Source organism: Schistocerca gregaria, chromosome 3 (assembly GCF_023897955.1).
Source record: "Schistocerca gregaria isolate iqSchGreg1 chromosome 3, iqSchGreg1.2, whole genome shotgun sequence".
In the NCBI taxonomy this organism is placed as follows: domain Eukaryota; kingdom Metazoa; phylum Arthropoda; class Insecta; order Orthoptera; family Acrididae; genus Schistocerca; species Schistocerca gregaria.
Genome location: NC_064922.1, coordinates 531,050,529 through 531,069,735, shown reverse-complemented (window position 1 = coordinate 531,069,735; position 19,207 = coordinate 531,050,529). Strand labels below are relative to the sequence as shown.

The 19,207-nt window shown below is 41.3% G+C and overlaps 1 protein-coding gene across 1 annotated transcript in view; it reads left to right on the top strand.

Moving 5' to 3' along the window:
• The window catches only part of LOC126353920 (GTP-binding protein Di-Ras1), a 1,474,116-nt gene that overhangs the window by 1,434,661 nt on the left and 20,248 nt on the right, over window positions 1–19,207 (top strand). The window lies entirely within an intron of this gene.

Sequence of the window (19,207 nt, the reverse complement as noted above, 5' to 3'; positions counted from 1 at the left end):
CTTCTTGGCGTTCTGGAATTGCACTCGGTACTGTTCAGAAACCCACAAACTCTTCTTTCATGAACCACCTTCCCAAGACGTTCTTCAGATGTGCTCCGTTTTCTGTTGCTTTATTGTGGGATTTTGCTTTACTGTTTTCATCACTTTGTCCTTTATCTCTGGAAGTAAGTTTAGGTGGAGCACCTGTCGTAGGCTGATTCACTATGGTATTCGTCGTGTTATAATGTTGAATGACAAACCACGCAGTTGACGGATTTCTTCTCCTATTTATTTATCAGTCTTATAATGCTCAAGCACACGCAAAATGGTTGTTCCCTCCTCTAAGGCCGTATCTTTTCCTTTCCGCCCCATGTGGACTGTGGCCACTCGCAGCTGAACTTGCTTGTACTGTATGGTTGCCCGCGAAAGAGGAGCTCCGAAGGTACAAACATATCATCAACATTTGCACCGTCTACTGAGCGCCTTTGAATACCTGTGTGGTTAAGGTAACGTTGTTATGGGAAAATATAATATTTGTTGAATAATACACACGCATTTTTGTCATTCGTGCACTGTGTATGAGACACACGATAACGGGTCAATGGAATCACGACTTACTGAATAATTCCATATTCTGTGTCGAATAATTGAACATTAAAAGTTGCATATCCACAGATTCGAATAAGTCCGTCCGCCTCTATAGTTCTTGTCTATAGGATTATGTTCACCCTCAACACCACATATTTTTCTCAGCGACGGATGACTTGTTGGATGCTTTGCTTGTATAAATCACTTAGTATGAAGGGCAACATTGCGACTGATGAAAACCGCAACAGCTGCGTCAAAATGATTTATTGCTCACGACCACTTTCGGAGATTATAGTCACCTCTTCAGGTAAGCAACTGTTGATCTTTCAGTACATACTGTCCTTAAAAGTGTAAATACACGGTCCAGTCACATTAATGTGACCACCGCCTATGTCCGATGTGAACGTGCAATAACGTCTTGCAGACGGCCGGTCGCAACAGTTGCATTGGAGGGTATATAGAGGGTGTTTATAAATGAATATCGGGGTTTTAACGCTTTATGATGTTTATTACATTAATGGGGACCCTTAGGAATATGTCTGCAAGGAAGGGGAAGAAAACCAATGTGCACTCCGTATGCATACCGGGCGGAGTCATTCCAGATGTGGAAAGGGTCCTTCCGGATGCCATGAGGGGTACAGGGTGCACCCATCTGCATGTGGTCGCTCATGTCGGCACCAATGATGTGTGTAGCTATGGATCGGAGGAAATCCTCTCTGGCTTCCGGAGACTTCCTGATTTGATGAAGACTGCCAGTCTCGCTATCGGAATGAAAGCAGAGCTCACCATCTGCATCATCGTCGACAGGACTGATTGCGGACCTTTGGTACAGAGCCGAGTGGAGGGTCTGAATCAGAGGCTGAGACGGTTCTGCGACCGTGTGGTCTGCAGATTCCTCGACTTGGGCCATAGGGTAGTGGCGTTTCGGGTTCCGTCAGGAGTCCACTACACACAGCAGGCGGCTACACGGGTAGTAGGGGTTGTGTGGCGTGGACTGGGCGGTTTTTTTAGGTTACATGGCCTCGGCACGTACAGAAAGGGCAAAGGACTCAAAGGGTGCGGAGCAAAGTCAGGACATGGCGGGGACCAAGCAGCAATCGGTATTGTAATTGTAAACTGTCAAAGCTGCGTTGGTAAAGTACCGGAACTTCAAGCGCTGATAGATATCGTTATAGGTACGGAAAGCTGGCTGAAGCCAGAGATAAATTCTGCCGAAATTTTTACAAAGCACAGACGGTGTTTAGAAAGGGTAGATTGCACGCAACCGGTGGTGGCGTGTTTGTCGCTGTTAATAGTAGTTTATCCTGTAGTGAAATAGGAGTGGATAGTTCCTATGAATTATTATGGGTGGAGGTTATACTCAACAACCGAGGTTAATAACTGGCTCCTTTTACCGACCTCCCGACTCAGCAGCATTAGTGGCAGAACAACTGAGAAAAAATCTGGAATACATTTCCCATAAATTTCCTCAGCATGTTATAGTCTTAGGTGGAGATTTCAATGTACCAGATATAGACTGAGACACTCAGATGTTTAGGACAGGTGGTAGGGTAAAGCATCGAGTGACATTATACTGAGTGCACTATCCGAAAATTACCTCGATCAATTAAACAGAGAACCGATTCGTGGAGATAGCATCTTGGACCTACTGATAACAAACAGACCTGAACTTTTCGACTCTGCAAGCGCATCGCGGTGTAGCTTACTGTCCAGATTTCGAGGGGGTGCGTTTCTGGATGAGGTATCGAATATATTGTTTGCCCCTACTCATGCCTCCCGAGGAGATCACGAATGTAAAATTAGAGAGATTCGAGTGCGCACGAAGGCTTTCCGGCAGTCGTTGTTCCCGTGAACCATACGCGACTGGAACAGGAGAGGGAGGTAATGAAAGTGGCACGTAAAGTGCCCTCCGCCACACACCGTTGGGTGGCTTGCGGAGTATAAATGTAGATGTAGATGTAGACAAGCCGATTGTTTTTCCTCTGCACGACGGCATGTACCAGAAGGACAAGCAACGTGGCACGCATCCCCCCGTGTACCAGCACGGTTCGAAGAGCGCCAGGATGAGTTAATAGTACTTCCCTGGCCACCAAGCTTCCCGAATTTATACCCAATTGTGAATCTGTGGAACCACATTAAGCGGGATGTTCGCACCATGGAGCCTCATCCTCGAAACCTAGCGCAGCCGGCCACAGCGCTGGAGTCGGCATGGCTTCACATCCCTGTCGATACCTTCCAGAGCAGTATCACAGACTCTTCCTGCACGGCTTGAAGCGGTCCACTTTGCAGAAGGTGGTTATGCAGGCTTCTGAAAGGTGGTCACATTAACGTGACTAGATCGCGTAATTACAGAAACTGAATAACAACACTGGCAAAATCATCCTATAAATAGTTTAAATCTTAACGAATAAATGTACACACTGCTAAGCCCTATTTACTCATCTATGGGTGCCACCGTACTTCCATGGAACACAATACCCAGTGCTAGTGGTGCCGCGCCTGGGCACGTCCAGGTCTCTTAAGATTTCTGTCAGAGAACTCGTGACTCACAGTCTTTTGCTGACGTGCTATTCAATTTCGCCAGTAGGCTAGTGCCATATACCTTACCATTAACAAGGGTTGTTTTCTTTGAACTAAATCTGTGTTGTTTAATTAATTTTTACTTGAGACGTAGCCTTCCCTTCGTTAAGGCTGTGCATTTGTTCTTTTGTAGGATTCCGCGCGTCAGACGGTAAAAATGGAACCTTTATAGGATCACGTTGTTACGCGCCTGTCTGTCCGACTGTTAAAAACCCTCTTTCTCAGGAAGGGGTATACGTATTCATTTGAACATTTATGTTGCATACTAAAGTGTATAATCCTTTGGCAATGCAAAAAATGTTAACTTCTAAATCACTGCAACCTAAAGGTACGGTCATTTATGTCACGTATTCTGATACTTGCAAACTCATCAAAATCTGTAGGGTGCTTCCGTTGGCCTAGACTCGCGAATTTTTTCCAGAAGCAAGGCTTCACAGCAGATGTATAGGAACATTGTTTATCGACTCTCTGTCCTTCTGTTAAGACCCCTTTTTATCAGGAACAATTGACTTATCAAGTTGAAATCCATGTCACATAATAATATCTGTGGTCCCTTGGCAGTGTAAAAAAATAACCGTCTTAAGTGAATGCAATCAAAATATACGGCTTCTTATGTCGTATATTTTTAATCTCGCAAACTCACTCATCAAAACCTGTTGGGTACTTCCCGTTGAACTAGAATCAAGAAATTTGGTGAAAAGCACGGTTTCACAGTAGAAGTACAGGAAAAAGTCCGAAAATTGTTAATATGTGATTATATCACGCAATAATGTTTTGTCTTTTGTTATCCGATTGTCCGTCTGTCCTGTTAATACCCAGGCCAGTATTGCTGGCCTGCTGTAGCAAACAGAAATGTCCTAATACCAGTGTTGCTGGCCCCGGTTTCGATCAGAACCGAGATGGAATCTTCTCACACGTCTGTCAGGAACACGTCTGTAGCTTGGAAAGTAGACGGCTGGAAGGTGTTTGATTTGACATCATGTATCGAACAGCCGAGTCTCGCAACCATCTTTGAAAAGAGGGACAGGCAGAGCCTCGTGACTCGTTCCCGACATCTCGACGCCACGGCCGGTTGGTCACGTAGCCCCTACCACACCCGCCAATTCGTTACCTTGCAATATTTTACTGCATTCAATTGCATATATTGACATATTATGGCACGTTGCATCGTTTATAGTAGCAAGCTTCCTCTGATGTGCGATTTAGTCACAACGCTGTAATGAGCCACATACAAATTGTTTTTCAGGTGTGATGAAGTGCCTTAATGAAGCAATACGCCACCTAGTTCATTACGTTACAGTGATTACTGTGTCATTATGTCTTCCAATTAATAGTAGGAAAATTTAGGTTAAATGCAAAACAGAATTCGGAAAACGTAATTTGCATTCAACAAATGATATCCGTACATGCAAATGTATCTAGAGAGCTTGGTATTAAACGACCCACAATTTTATGGAGAATAATTTTTTTTATTTAAATGTTAAGTTCCGTAGGACCAAATTGAGGAGCAAATCGCCAATGTCATTGAACGTGTCAGTACATGAACTTACAACTTAAAAAGTAATAACAGATAAAAATAAATGTTCATGAATCTGAAAGAAAATCAGTCCATGAGTTTAAGCAAACGCTATCAGCAATACAATGAGAATCTAATTTTTCAAGGAACTCCTCGACAGAATAGAAGGAGTGACCCATGAGGAAACTCTTCAGTTTCAATTTGAAAGCACGTGAATTACTGCTAAGATTTTTTAATTCGAGTGGCAGCTTATTGAAAATGGATGCAGCAGTATACTGCACACCTTTTTGAACAAGAGTTAAGGAAGTCCGATCCAAATAGAGGTTTGATTTCTGCCGAGTATTAACCGAGTGAAAGCTGCTTATTGTTGGAAATAAACTAATATTGGTAACAAGAAACGACAATAAGGAATATACATATTGAGAGGCCAATGTCAAAATACCCAGACTCGTGAAAAGAGGACGACAAGATGTTCGTTAACTCACACCACTTATTGCCCGAACCACCCGTTTCTGAGCCAAAAATATCCTTCTAGAATGGGAAGAGTTACCCCAAAACATAACACCATACGACATAAGTGAATGAAAATAAGCAAGGTAGACTAATTTACGTGTCGAAATATCACTCACTTTTGATAACGTTCGAATAGTGAAAATAGCAGTATTAAGTCTTTGAACAAGATCCTGAACGTGGGCTTTCCACTACAGCTTACTATCTATCTAAACACCTAGGAATTTGAACTGTTCAGTTTCACTAATCATATGCCCGTTCTGTGAGATTAAAACGTCAGGTTTTGTTGAATTGTGTGTTAGGAACTGTAAAAATTTAGTCTTACTGTGATTTAATGTTAGTTTATTTTCTACAAGCCTTGAACTGAGGTCATGTACTGCTCTACTTGAAACCGAGTCAATGTTGCACACAACATCCTTTACTACCAAGCTAGTGTCATCAGCAAACAGAAATATTTTAGAGTTACCCATAATACTAGAGGGCATATCATTTATATAAATAAGGAACAGGAGCGGCCCCAACACTGATCCCTGGGGCACCCCCACTTGACAGTACTCCACTCAGATCCCACATCACATCCGTTATCAACATTGCGAATAATGACCTTTTGCTGCCTGTTGCTAAAGTAAGAGGTGAACCAGTTGTGTGCTACTCCCCTAATTCCGTAATGGTCCAACTTCTGGAGCAATATTGTGTGTTCAACACAGTCAAATGTCTTTGTTAAATCAAAAAATACTCCAAGTGTTCGAAACTTTTTGTTTAGCCCATCCAGAACCTCACAGAGAAAAGAGAAGTTGCATATAATATGCAACTGTCAAAATCTAGGCTAGGAATCTAATAGATTGTAGTCTGTGTCTTATCTGACATGTACATACGAGGGCGTGCCGAAATGTAATGCCTCCGTATTTTCTGTGTGAAAACTCCTAAAGCTTTTTAAATAAAACAAACTTCATTTGCATTCTATATCTTTATTCTTCGTGTCTACATATTTGCAGTCCTCTCTGTAACGTAACAGCGTGCTGTAATCGAATTTCGAATTCCATGAAATCGTCCACGCATGGCAATGCCAGACTACAGCGCTGCGACATCTACAAAAATCAGGCGCCTTGGATTTGCTGTCACAGATAATTCCCCATATTGTCCCGACTTGACGTCATACGATTTTCATTTCTGTTTTCAAAATTTAAGGGACACCTCCAAGGACTTCACTTTGACAGTTATGAAGCGGTGCAAGCACATGACAGGTTGTGGTTCCGTCCAAAAATTCGAACTTTCTAAAGTGACGGTCTCAACAGACTGGTCTCACATTGGCAGAAATGTGTTCGTCACCAGACAGACTATTTTGTGATATAAATATGTAGACACGAAGAATAAAGAAGCATAATGGTAATAAAATTTCTTTTATTTTAAAATCGCCGCCCGGTGTGGCCGAGCGGTTCTAGGCGCTTCAGTCTGGAACCGCGCGACGGCTACGGTTGCAGGTTCGAATCCTGCCTCGGGCATGGATGTGTGTGATGTCCTAAGATTAGTTAGGTTTAAGTAGTTGTACGTTCTAGGGGACTGATGACCTCAGATGTTAAGTCCCATAGTGCTCAGAGCCATTTGAACCATTTTAAAATCTTTAAGAGTTTTCAGCACGCCATCGTACAATCGATATTTGTATGTGTCAGTAATGAAGTTCTGAATTTATATCATACGGAAAATGGATTTCTCTGTCATTTACTTTGTCAATCAGGAAAATATCTTCATTCAGAGAGAACGTCTTTCTTTCTATTAAATTAGAAGTGGCAGCCCTCAACCGTCGTATTATATACACAACACCCCACTCGAAAGCGAAACTTTCAAACTGGAGATCAAGTGCTATTTTGAGACAGATTATTGCTACACGTCGGACTGATCGTCACCTGTTGCTGGGAAAATTCTTCCGAGAGGTCTCAAAGCGGACCTCTTGCCTCGGACGATATCATTTCCGAATTCTTCACACATTCTGGTACACGCAGATAAACTGGCATTTCAGCTGTCGGCACACAGATTATGCATTCAAATGTCAACGTTGAGCGTGCCGAAATCTGACGTCATAGCGTGAAAAAATCACTGTGGGAAGTCTTTCCGGATGTGCAGAGTAAGCAATTAGCATGTCAGATATTCTGAACGTACGTTTGAACGTAGACCAGTTGAATGGAAGAACGCCACCTACGTCGCGTAAACCAGTCTCTCTCCAGTACAGAGTCGAGAGACGCCGTAATGTTTTTCAATTGAAGCTCATATTCGGTGGGTTTTATATGTACTAAAATCGCTCTAGTCTTGGTAAAATTTGTTTTGTTTTAAAAATCAGTAGTAACATACATATGATTAGAGCTTTCAGGAGACAATAAGACACAAAATATGATGAATTGATATGCAGAGCTGTAAGGTAACGGGTGATGTGTGCCTTATTCGCGTATCACGAAATCTAAGTATTTTTTTACTCACCTTCACGTTTTCCAATAGGTTCCAATAATTTCTAATTAATTTACATAAGTACATTCTATAATACCTGCTGTTATGTAAATATAAGTGTGCTCTCTCTTAGGATTGAGTTTGTTCGACTGGCTGTATCTACAAGACAACTTGCCCTACTTGCAGCAATATATTTTGCACTTTTCTGCTTTTGAGTCTTCTATTTCACATGTTGTTGTAATGATCCTGCTACTGAACAGGAACAGTGAACAGTTAAGAATGCCTTAGGGTTTTACTTAAAAGTGAGAACTTTGTCTTACGTGGAGAACTACTGCAAATTTTTATCGCACTATTTGTAATGGAACTCATATAAGCCACGCCCTCACTGAATGGACGTGATACTTTCCTTTTTGCCTTATAACATGTTCATGGATATTAAAGGTTTTATTAATGTGTACTACATGCTAAACAGCATAACCAGCATATGGAAAAGGCAGGAAATGTGCGTTTCATTAGAGATAATGTTGGAATTTTACTCCCGTCAATTTCGTAAACAGTGCAATATACGAGCCAGATACAGCCGACAACTGCCGCTAGAGCGCTTGCAAATGCGTACGCCGCGTTGAAGCAAACGTACCGTATGCAGAAGTCGCATCATTTCTAAGAGTTCAGCAGCACGGTGAAACCGGCACGTTCAACATTGATGTAAGAAAGCACTGTTAGTGTGCCGACGGCTTTATCCAACACCAGAGTTGTGCTCTATCAAAATTACGGTCGGTGGGTTTGGTACAAAACATAAATAACATAGTAAATGGTAGGATTAGCGGTAGTATTGGTAGAATCGGTAGCAAAACAAATTTAAATGAATTTATGTGAGAGTAACTGACGACCAGCATTTTTTGTTTGTTTGCGCCTCATTAGAACCACAATTAGTTTAGTGAAGTCCACTGTATATCCAAATCGTTACAGAATATAATTTGCATTTTACAAGGTGTAAAAATTAGTTGATCTCGTAACATCTGGGCCTTTATTTAACCGAAACAATTACTTCCCATGCAAGAACAGTTTACGCGTGCAAACAAAAAATCTGTATAATTACTGTTGTTATTTTGTACTCAGTAGAACGTTCGTCTTCATGAGCAAAGGCAACGGTTCCCTATTATTACAGCTAGGTGTGAAAGTTGTTTATGAATAACGGAATGGTGTTTTACATAAGCTCAATGAAGTATTGATATTTGTTATGTTCTTGTTTTGCGTTTTTTTATTTTATTTTCTTTTGAGGAAATTGAGTTTTGTGGCTTTATATGATACATTTGGATTGTTTTTCATTTTTACTATAACATCCATCTGTGTCACGTTACAAATCATCAATTTTCAAATAGAACCCCAGTTAAACATATACAATTTCAGTTTTAATATATATACTGTTTATTTTAATTAATAGACAGGAGGATAACCATGTAGGCCAAAAATGTTCTATAAGTTACGTGGCCCTTGATGGAGGATGTTCGGAAATTCTCGTTACAAGCTTTTAGGACTTGTAGAGGGGAGAGGGTATAACATGTAGGAACCCATGTCTGGAATCGTACCATTTCCGTTTTACGATGGCTTCAATTCATGTGTTTAATTCACCCACTTCTCCTTGAGGAAGTGAATTGGGCGCACACTATACAGTAATTAGGTAAAAATTCGAAAGGAAACACTACGAAATACTCATTTATCACTTAAGCACATTTGTTTGGATTGACACTTAAACATTATGTTCTGTACAGTACGCTGGGTTCTTTTTTGTTTTCGAGTAATCTAAACACGTAATGTTTAAGAGTTAATACAAATAAATATGTTTATTTTTGAATTGTTACCTAATAATTGTTCTGCGTACATCTGAGTGAATTCCTAAAGCAGAAGTGGATGAGTTAAACATCTGAATTGAAATGTTGTAGAATGGAAACAATACATTCCCGAACATGGGTTCCTATTCAAATTATTACATAATCACACCCTTTACAAGTCCTAGAAGTTTCTAACGGGAATTTTTGAACACCCTGTACATACCTACACAGGTTCTAAATGGTTCACATCTTCTAGTCTCTGGGGGACCGTAGCGACAACACAGTGCTAACAAAGCGATTAAAATGAAACGCCTGGTAGATACGCAAAAGACCTAATGTACAGGTAATGCGTTTACGATCTTAACTGGCTGAGGCTACTAGGAAACTGCTGAAATCTAATCTTGCTTAAGACAGTCTACAGCAGTATATGATCATATACAACATCCATCGAGCACACATTGGTCTCCCTCCCTCTCTCTCTCTCTCTCTCTCTCTCTCTCTCTCCAGTTCTCTGTATGTCTGCAGTGTGGAAAAGTAGAGTAAGTGTGCACATGGACTGAAGCTCTGAGTCGGGAACTGTTGGGTGTGGCTGGGTTACCAATTAAGAGCCTGGAGCCTCACCCTGGCACTGAATATTAATATAAGGCAATTTCACCTTCTTCGTCATATGTCGACGACAATGTAGGCACTCTTTTCCATAAGAGACATCACACTAACAGCGTGTAACACTGCCTGTAGTCTCAATAATGCTCTCGCATGGGTTATGAAGAGAGCCCCCAAGGTTCCTCAGGTAAAGTTTTTTCTTCAAGTATTCCATATCCATCGGAAGCCACTAACTAGATGCCATAGAAAGTTACCACATTGCTGACATGTTGCCTGCTACGTTTCACCCATTATTCCAAATAGCCGCACACTTTTTTCTGTGAGATTAACATTTAGTGAATTAGTGGCGCAGTCGACGTCTGACAAGGTGCCAAGTGTTGTTAAAACCAGGAATGTAAAAGTGCAGAACTGCGAAAGCGGCTGCTGCCACCTTAAAAGATGAAAGTGTCAACAGCATGTCCATCATGAAGGTGTATAGGGTCTCCCAGACATGTTGTGACAAACTTCTAGGTTAGGTGCGCCGCATCAAAAGAACTGCATAGCAACTTGTGGATGCAAACGTAGTCGCACCCCGCTAGGTGGTACAGTACACGAGAGCACTTGAGGGGAACGTCGCTAGGTGGTGCTGTACATGAGGTTACTGGAGGGGCAGGTGAGGATTTCTTCATTCGAGCGCTAGCGTACGAGTACCATGAAATGGTGCATGAACGGTGAGCTTGCAGACAGCACATAATGTATGAAACAGCTGATTGAAATGGATGAGCCGTTTTACGCATTTATCTAGAACACTTAGCAGACAGACATCAACTGCACCACAGTTTGTTTGCGCGTCTGGATCTAAATTTATGCGAGTACAGGTCATTAAGAAGTGGCAGAGCTTGTGAGGGTAGGCCACGGTCGGCGTATTTGGTCGTTAGGGAAAAAAAGTGTTGGACACCGTGGAGACTAAGCCAAGCACTAGCATATATGATGTTGGGGGGAATTTAATAATTCATCTACAAAAGGTGCGCATAGTGGTTCCTGCAAGAAAGTGGCCGAGATGGGCATTTCCCAGCTGATGTGTAGTACACTGATGAGGCCACATTCACTAGGGACGGTGTATCCAGTAAGCACAACGAGCCTTTATGGCCACCAGAAAACACCAATGGTGTGCGTCACTACGTGGCACAACATCGCTTCACAGTTAGTATGTGGGTGAGCATGGTCGGCGAGTGCTTAGTCGGACCGCACATTTCAACATATCGCTTGACTGCCGCGGATTATTATCAGACCTTTCTGGAACATGTTCTACCTGGCTAGCTTGAAGATGCTCCACAAAATGCGAGGCGCTCCATTTGGTCCCAACGTGATGGGGCGCCAGCTCATTTTGGAGCGGCTGTTCGTAGACATTTGAGCAGCTCATTCCACCATCGATGGATTGGACGTTGTGGACCGCTTCCCTGGCCCCCTCCCTCACCGGATTTATCGAGTATTGATTTCTTTCTTTGGAGAATCATGGAATCTCTCATGTACGCGATCCTGTAGAGTCTGAAATGGATCTCGTCGCAATAATCTCCTGCGCAGTTGCTACAATCGAAGCGTGTCAGGGCAGTCAAGGCTCCGTCAGTATCAGGCATCCGTAGCATCTGATGGTGCAAACTTTGCACATCTGTTGTAACGTTAAAGCTGTATTAGTGTCACACACCATGTCTACATCTGCATCTATATTCCGCAAACCTCCGTGAAGTCCATCGGAGAGGGTACGTCCCATTCTACAAGTTCTTAGGATTCATTCCCATTCCATTCACGCATGGAGCGCGGCGCGGGATGAATGGTTGTTTGACTGGCTCTGTACGTGCTGTAATTATTCTAATCTTGTCCTTACGATCGTTACGTGAGCGATACGTAGGGGGCTGTAGTATATTCCTAGAGGCATCATTTAAAGCCAGTTCTCCAAACTTTGTTATCAGACTTTCTGTGGATAGTTTACGTCTATCTACAAGAGTCTTCTAGTTCAGTTTCTTCCGCATCTCAGTAACAGTCTCTCACAGATCAAACAAATCTGTAACCATTCGTGCTGCCCTTTTCTGTATACGTTCAATAACCTCTGTTACTCCTATTTGGTACTGCAAACAAGGAAAACTCCAGCACTGGTCGCATGAATTTGAAACCTTTTTTTTATTATCATATATCGGTTTCAGTGATTGATAGGGTGATCATATTCAATACTAAAATAAAATAAAAACACACGACCACAAACCAAAATAATCAATTCACAAACATGGGCGTCAACTGACAATTGAGAACATGAAGTTTTACAAGGTAAAATACATACCAAGACTAAGTTCAGTGGACTCATTTAATCATGCATAAAATAAAACTTCAAGTATAGGTGTTTATACTGAAGAGCATACCAAGTAGCAGGTAAGATTCAAACTGAGCCAGCTGCTTATTAAAACCTACGCAGCTAAGCTCCACGTTTGTGGTGGACGTCATCAGCGCTCTCTTTACTCAATACATTAGCGCTAGAGAGTACTTGTTTGTACAGAAGAAGACAATAGGTTGTACAGAGATTTATATTAAATATAGAATTAGAGAATTAAAAATATATTGCCATAAAAACGTAGTGCATGAAAATATGGACTAGGCTGTTGGAATTGCAAGTACTTTCGTATTGGTTACGTACCAATAGAAGTTTTTTAGAAATATATGAATAAAACCATGATATCAATAAAATTGTAGCAAACATCTAAAATACATATATTTCTTATCAAAGTATATTGTCCACCTGGAAATGAAAGCCAGAACAATATTACATAGCTATGCCCTCTAGTGTGTCAAATTCAAATGAATCCATCTCAATTTCATTTTATAAATTATTTACACGATATTGTAGAAAATAAAAGATGCAAGACTTTTTATTCTTTCAATAAACCAATATTTATATTACAGGCTGACCTTTTTAAAAGTAACATTTCAGACAAACTGTTTTGGATATATTTGCATGTAGATACTGACCACTAGATGTTTTGATACAGTGTGCTTTTCGTGATGTTAATAACAACTTTTGTAGTAACAATTTGCAATCCGAAAAATGGTAGCATAGTTTGATGTTACTAATCATTAAGCATACAGTGAGGACCCAATGAGAAAAAGAAATGTGTAGATATAAACTGTATGGAAAGCGTTCTCGTGTTGTAAGCAACCATCATGCCACTATATAATCACTAGTAATACTGGATTTTAAAAGAAGGCTTTAAAATTCAGACGTTGTAGAACACGATAATTTTGATAAGTTTCCAAGTTTTGGGAAAAACTAGAATATTTGTAAAGGAGAATAAGTGCTTTCAGATAAGTTGTTAATCCCAAAACAAACAGTTAGTCGCAGGGTCAAATTTTAAAGTGCATGTGGTTTTAGCGATTCATAAATTTTGAACAATTCTTTAAATAAAAAGTTTCTATATGAAGCAATTACAATGGTATCAGCAAGTTGTAAACTGTGTAATGAATGGTAACGTTATGATAAACTGAGGTGGAATAAGAACTTGAATAATTAGTAGCCTATGATCTACAAATAATGCACTGTACGCTTTACTGCCACTCAGTAGAAACACTTATTTATTACAAATTGAAGAAATGAAAATATATCAGTGAACTGAGAAATAAATATGTCGCCCACATCGTACGAGGCACGTATTGTATATTAAAATAACCTCAAATTGCGTATATGCAATTGCATATGTCTCATATTACAGGAGAAACCTGTATCAGGTACTTTCATAACCATTATTACCAGGTATGTCAGTTACATAAATTCGCCTATCCCTCCACCTGGCCCCACCCACCTACTTATATTTCCACCTGAAGTGTTTATTTCCTATGTTGAAGACGCTTTCTCATTGTGAACAATACCTGACCAGGGAATGTTCCAGTTCGACCTGTCGAAACTCACCCTGCTTGTTTTATGCGAGAAGGATGCAACGAAAGAAATGCACTGTAAAAATGTAGCTGCTAAAACGCGCTGCAAGTATTTTTTTAATTGTTGAAGCTTTTCGTTTTCGCTGCACGAGGAATTGCTTATGACAGCAGTTTGTACAGTCCTACCTGCCTAGAGGACGACAGGTCGTCAGAAGAGAGTGTATCGCCGTGTTGCGCAAATATCCAGAGTGGCACACGAATACAGAGCACCTAAACCACATAAAGTGTCATGTATCATTAATTTTTTCGGTAAGAGGCAGTTCATAGCAGCAGGCAAACTGTTGCAGATGTAATTCTTACAAAGGTAAGCAGAGGAAAACAAATCAAAACCGCTTTTAATGTTACATTGCAGATGACTTCCATCAATTGAGACTTTTAATCTTTTTAAATGTACTATTTCTTACACATACACCATTTAACATCAATTGCTGTAGTGCAGATCTATGATAAATTTTGAATAATGCATAGTTTACTAACAATGAACAATTTCTTGTTTATTCCCAGTAGTCATCACAGTAAAGAGAGCTGTCATTTGATTAACGAAAACAAACATTTACCTTTCACGAGGCACACCTGACGAAAGAAACATTTATGCATTCAGGCACCTCAGAGTAGTTACTCGTTTTGTTTAGACAGAATTGCGGTAGAGTAAGAAACGGTGCTTGTCTTGCTCTCATCATTGTGCTGCATACCAGGTATACTTAATGGAATGCTAAAGACATGATGCAAACTAATAGTGCACAGATGATAGAAATTTAAGAATGCTGTTCCGCTAATAAACTTGAAATGACATGGAGCTATCAGAAATTGTATTGTTCAACAGTTTTCACAAAAATACTTTCCACAGTCGAAAATATACTTCATCGAGAGACTGTCACGCATTAGTTGTTGCGGATGGAATCTAAATTATATCAGCAGTCTTCTCGTCGTCTTCCTCAAAAACAGTCCAGCAAAAGCAATGAATTAATTGCTAAAATTGATTAAAGACCGTTTAGAATGAGATGTTAAAAATTATTCATTCATGTTTTTCCCGATTTTGATACATCGGATATAAGATTTCTGCCACTAAATAGTCCACTTTTTATTTTTGCTCCGAATTTTCTGTGAGGTCCTTGTAGACAGACATAAAGTTGTTGAAACAGTAATCCACTCGTACTTATTACTGGCATTGTTGTACACGAATGCGTCATAGCATTAATCTGTTACGCAACAGATTCTTTTTTCATCTAGAAATGGAGAAGTTTGCTCGTAATTCTTTCGCGAAGCGTTACTGATCGGCGTTGAACACAGCAGATTTTGGGACAACATGAAGCTTCGTCTATATTTCAGCTACGAATTAACGGCGTCACTTCTACACATTTACTTTAAGTAAAGTGTGTAATTGTAAGGCTTTCTGTACTGTATTATTCCTTGAATCTGCTTGATAAGGTCGAAGAAGTCTTGAAATGAGCAATGTTTTCTCAGAATGAGATTTCACTCTGCAGCGGAGTGTGCGCTGATAGGAAACTTCCTGGCAGTTTAAAACTGTGTGCCGGACCGTGACTGGAACTCGGGATCTTTGCCTTTCGCGAGCAAGTGCTCTACCACATGGGCCACCGAAGCACGACTTCTGCCAGTAGCTGTGAGGACGGGGCGTGAGTCGTGCTGGGGTAGCTCAGATGGTAGAGCACTTGCCCGCGAAAGGCAAAGGTCCCGATTTTTCTCTGCCGGGAAGTTTCAATATTGATCTCACTTACAATTCAGTGAGCCTAGTCTCGCAGATCGCTATCGGTAACGGTGCATTTCCTCTCACGAGCAGTTCTGTGGTAAATCTTTCAGATACCATTGTTTTCCTTTCACATTTTTACGAGTTACATTTTGGAGCATTTTTATTATTTTGTGTAAAGTTTTTTTCGGTTCATATAGCTCGCTGCCCAATTTTACAAAGAAAAAGTCTGCACACTGGTTAATATTAAGCGTTTTCACAATGAATATTAACTCAGTTTTATCTCTGTTGTTAACACTTACGATACCACAAAAGCAACCCTCAATTGTTATGGGTGTTAAACCAGTTGCTAACTTGAGCGAACAGAAACTACGGAAAAGTGTTTCAAAGAAACTATCAATAGAAACTGAAGTCTCCTTTCCAAATTATGATCGTGCTGAGTCGTGTTATCTGTTTGCCGACGTGCCGTCGGCCAAGGATATGTGCCTGCCTTGTTGCACGTGTGCAGCCCGTTATTGCTCCGGTAGTGTGTACATTTTTCCAGCCGCGAGGTGAGCTACGAATTTGTCAACTTTCAATTTTTTTAAAGAAATACTTGCAGTGCGTCCGGCGTATTCTTCCTGCCCAAAAAATTTCATGGTGTGTTTCACGTGTCGGATTGGACAATGACCTTGTAATTTTTTTGATGCAAAACACTGCATTGTTTTGATAAAGAGGATAAACCCAGTTATCAACAAGATCCCTTGTACCATATTATTTGAACTTGTCAGGAAGAACTGTGAACTGTACAGTCAAATGACTTCGACAGGTCTCACAAAATACCGGCTGGCATTATTTTGTCATTTACAGCGAAGAGCAAAAGAAATGGATGCATCCGCCTAATATCGTATAGGGACCGCGCGAGCACGCAGAAGTGCCGCAACACGACGTCGCTTGGACTTTACTGAAGTAGTGCTGAAAGGAACTGACACCGTGAATCCTGCAGGGCTGTCCATAAATCCGTAAGAGTACGAGGGGGTGGAGATCTCTTCTGAACTGCACGTTGCAAGGCATCCTAGATATACTCAATAATGTTCTTGTCTGTGGAGTTTGGTGGCCAGCGGAAGCGTTTAAACTCAGAAGAGTGTTCCTGGAGCCACTGTGTAGCAATGCTAGACGTGTGGGTGTCACATTGTCCTGCTGCAATTGCTGAAGTCCGTCGGAATGCACAGTGAATATTAATGGATGGAGGTGATCACACACGATACGTATGTGTCACCTGTCATATTCGTATCTAGACGTATCAGGGGTCCCACATCAATCCAACTGCACACTCCCGACACCACTACAGAGCCTCCACCAGCTTCAACAGTCCCCTGCTGACATTTTGGGTCCATGAATTCATGAGGTTGTCTCCATACCTGTACACGTCCATCCGCTCGATACAATTGAAACAAGACTCGTCCGACCAGGCAACATGTTTTCAGTCAACAGTCCAATGTCGGTGTTGACGTAAAGCTCCGAAATCCCACTGACACTTGATGGCCCAACAAGAAGGGTTTCACTTCTGTCACGTTGAATGATTCTCTTCAGTGTCGTTGTTCCCGTTTTTACAGGATCTTTCTCCATCCGCAGCGATGACGGAGATTTGATGTTCTACCGGATTCCTGATATTCACGATGAAATGGTCGTACGGTAAAATCCCCACTGAATCGCTACCTCGGAGATACTGTATCCCATCGATGGTGCACCGATTATAATACCACGTTCAAACTCACTTAGTTCTTGACATCCTACCGGTATAGCAGCAGTAACCGATCAGTCAACTGCGACAGACACTTCTTGTCTTATACAGGGTGGTCCATTGATCGTGACCAGGCTAAATATCTCACGAAATAAGCGTCAAACGAAAAAACTACGAATAACGAAACTTGTTTAGCTTGAAGGGGGAAACCAGATGGCGCTATTGGTTGGCCCGCTAGATGGTGCTGCCATAGGTCAAACGGATATCAACTGCGTTTTTTATTTTTATTTTTTTTATTTTTAGATAGGAACCCCCATTTTTATTACATATTCGTGTGGTATGAAAAGAAATGTGAATGTTTTAGTTGGACCACTTTTTCGCTTTGTGATAGATGGTGCTGTAATAGTCACAAACATATGACTCACAATTTTAGACGAACAGTTGGTAACAAGTAGGTTTTTTAAATTAAAATACAGAACGTAGGTACGTTTGAACATTTTATTTCGGTTGTTCCAATGTGATACATGTACCTTTGTGAACTTATCATTTCTGAGAACGCATGCTGTTACAGCGTGATTACCTGTAAATACCACATAATGCAATAAATGCACAAAATCATGTCCGTCAACCTCAATGCATTTGGCAACACGTGTAACGACATTACTCTAAACAGCGAGTAGTTCGCCTTACGTAATGTTCGCACATGCATTGACAATGCGCTGACGCATGTTGTCGGGCGTTGTCGGTGGATCACGATAGGAAATATCTTTCAACTTTCCCCACAGTAAGAAATCCGGGGACGTCAGATCCGGTGAAGGTGTGGCCATGGTATGGTGCTTCGACGGCCAGTCCATCTGTCATGAAATATGCTGTACTATACCGCTTCAACCGCACGCGAGCTACGTGCCGGATATCCACCATGTTGCAAGTACATCGCCATTCTGTCATGCAGTGAAACATCTTGTAGTAACATTGGCAGAACATTACGTAGGAAATCAGCATAGTTTGCACCATTTAGATTGCCATCTATAAAATAGGGGCAAATTATCCTTCCTCCCATAATGCCGGACCTTACATTAACCCACCAAGGTCGCTGATGTTCCACTTGTCGCAGCCATCGTGGATTTTCCGTTTCCCAATAGTGCATATTATGCCGGTTTACGTTAGCGCTGTTGGTGAATGACGCTTCGTCGCTAAATAGAACGCGAGCAAAAAATCTGTCATCGTCCCATAATTTCTCTTGTGCCCAGTGGCAGAACTGCACACGGCGTTCAAAGTCGTCACCATGCAATTCCTGGTGCATAGAAATATGGTACGGGTGCGACCGATGTTGATGTAGCATCCTCAACACCGACGTTTTTTGAGATTCCCGATTCTCGCGTAATTTGTCTGCTACTGATGTGCGGATTAGTCGCGACAGCAGCTAAAACACCTACTTGGGTATCATCATTTGTTGCAGGTCGTGGTTGACGTTTCACATACGGCTGAACACTTCCTGTTTTCTTAAATAACGTAACTATCCGCTGATCGGTCCGGACACTTGTATGATGTCGTCCAGGATACCGAGCAGCGTACATAGCCCACGCCCGTTGGGCATTTTGATCACAATAGCCATACATCAACACGATATCGACCTTTTCCGCAATTGGTAAACGGTCAATTTTAACACAGGTAATGTATCACGTAGCAAATACCGTCCGCACTGTCGGAATGTTCGTGACTATTACAGCGCCATCTATTACAAAGCGAAAACAGTGGTCCAACTGAAATATTCA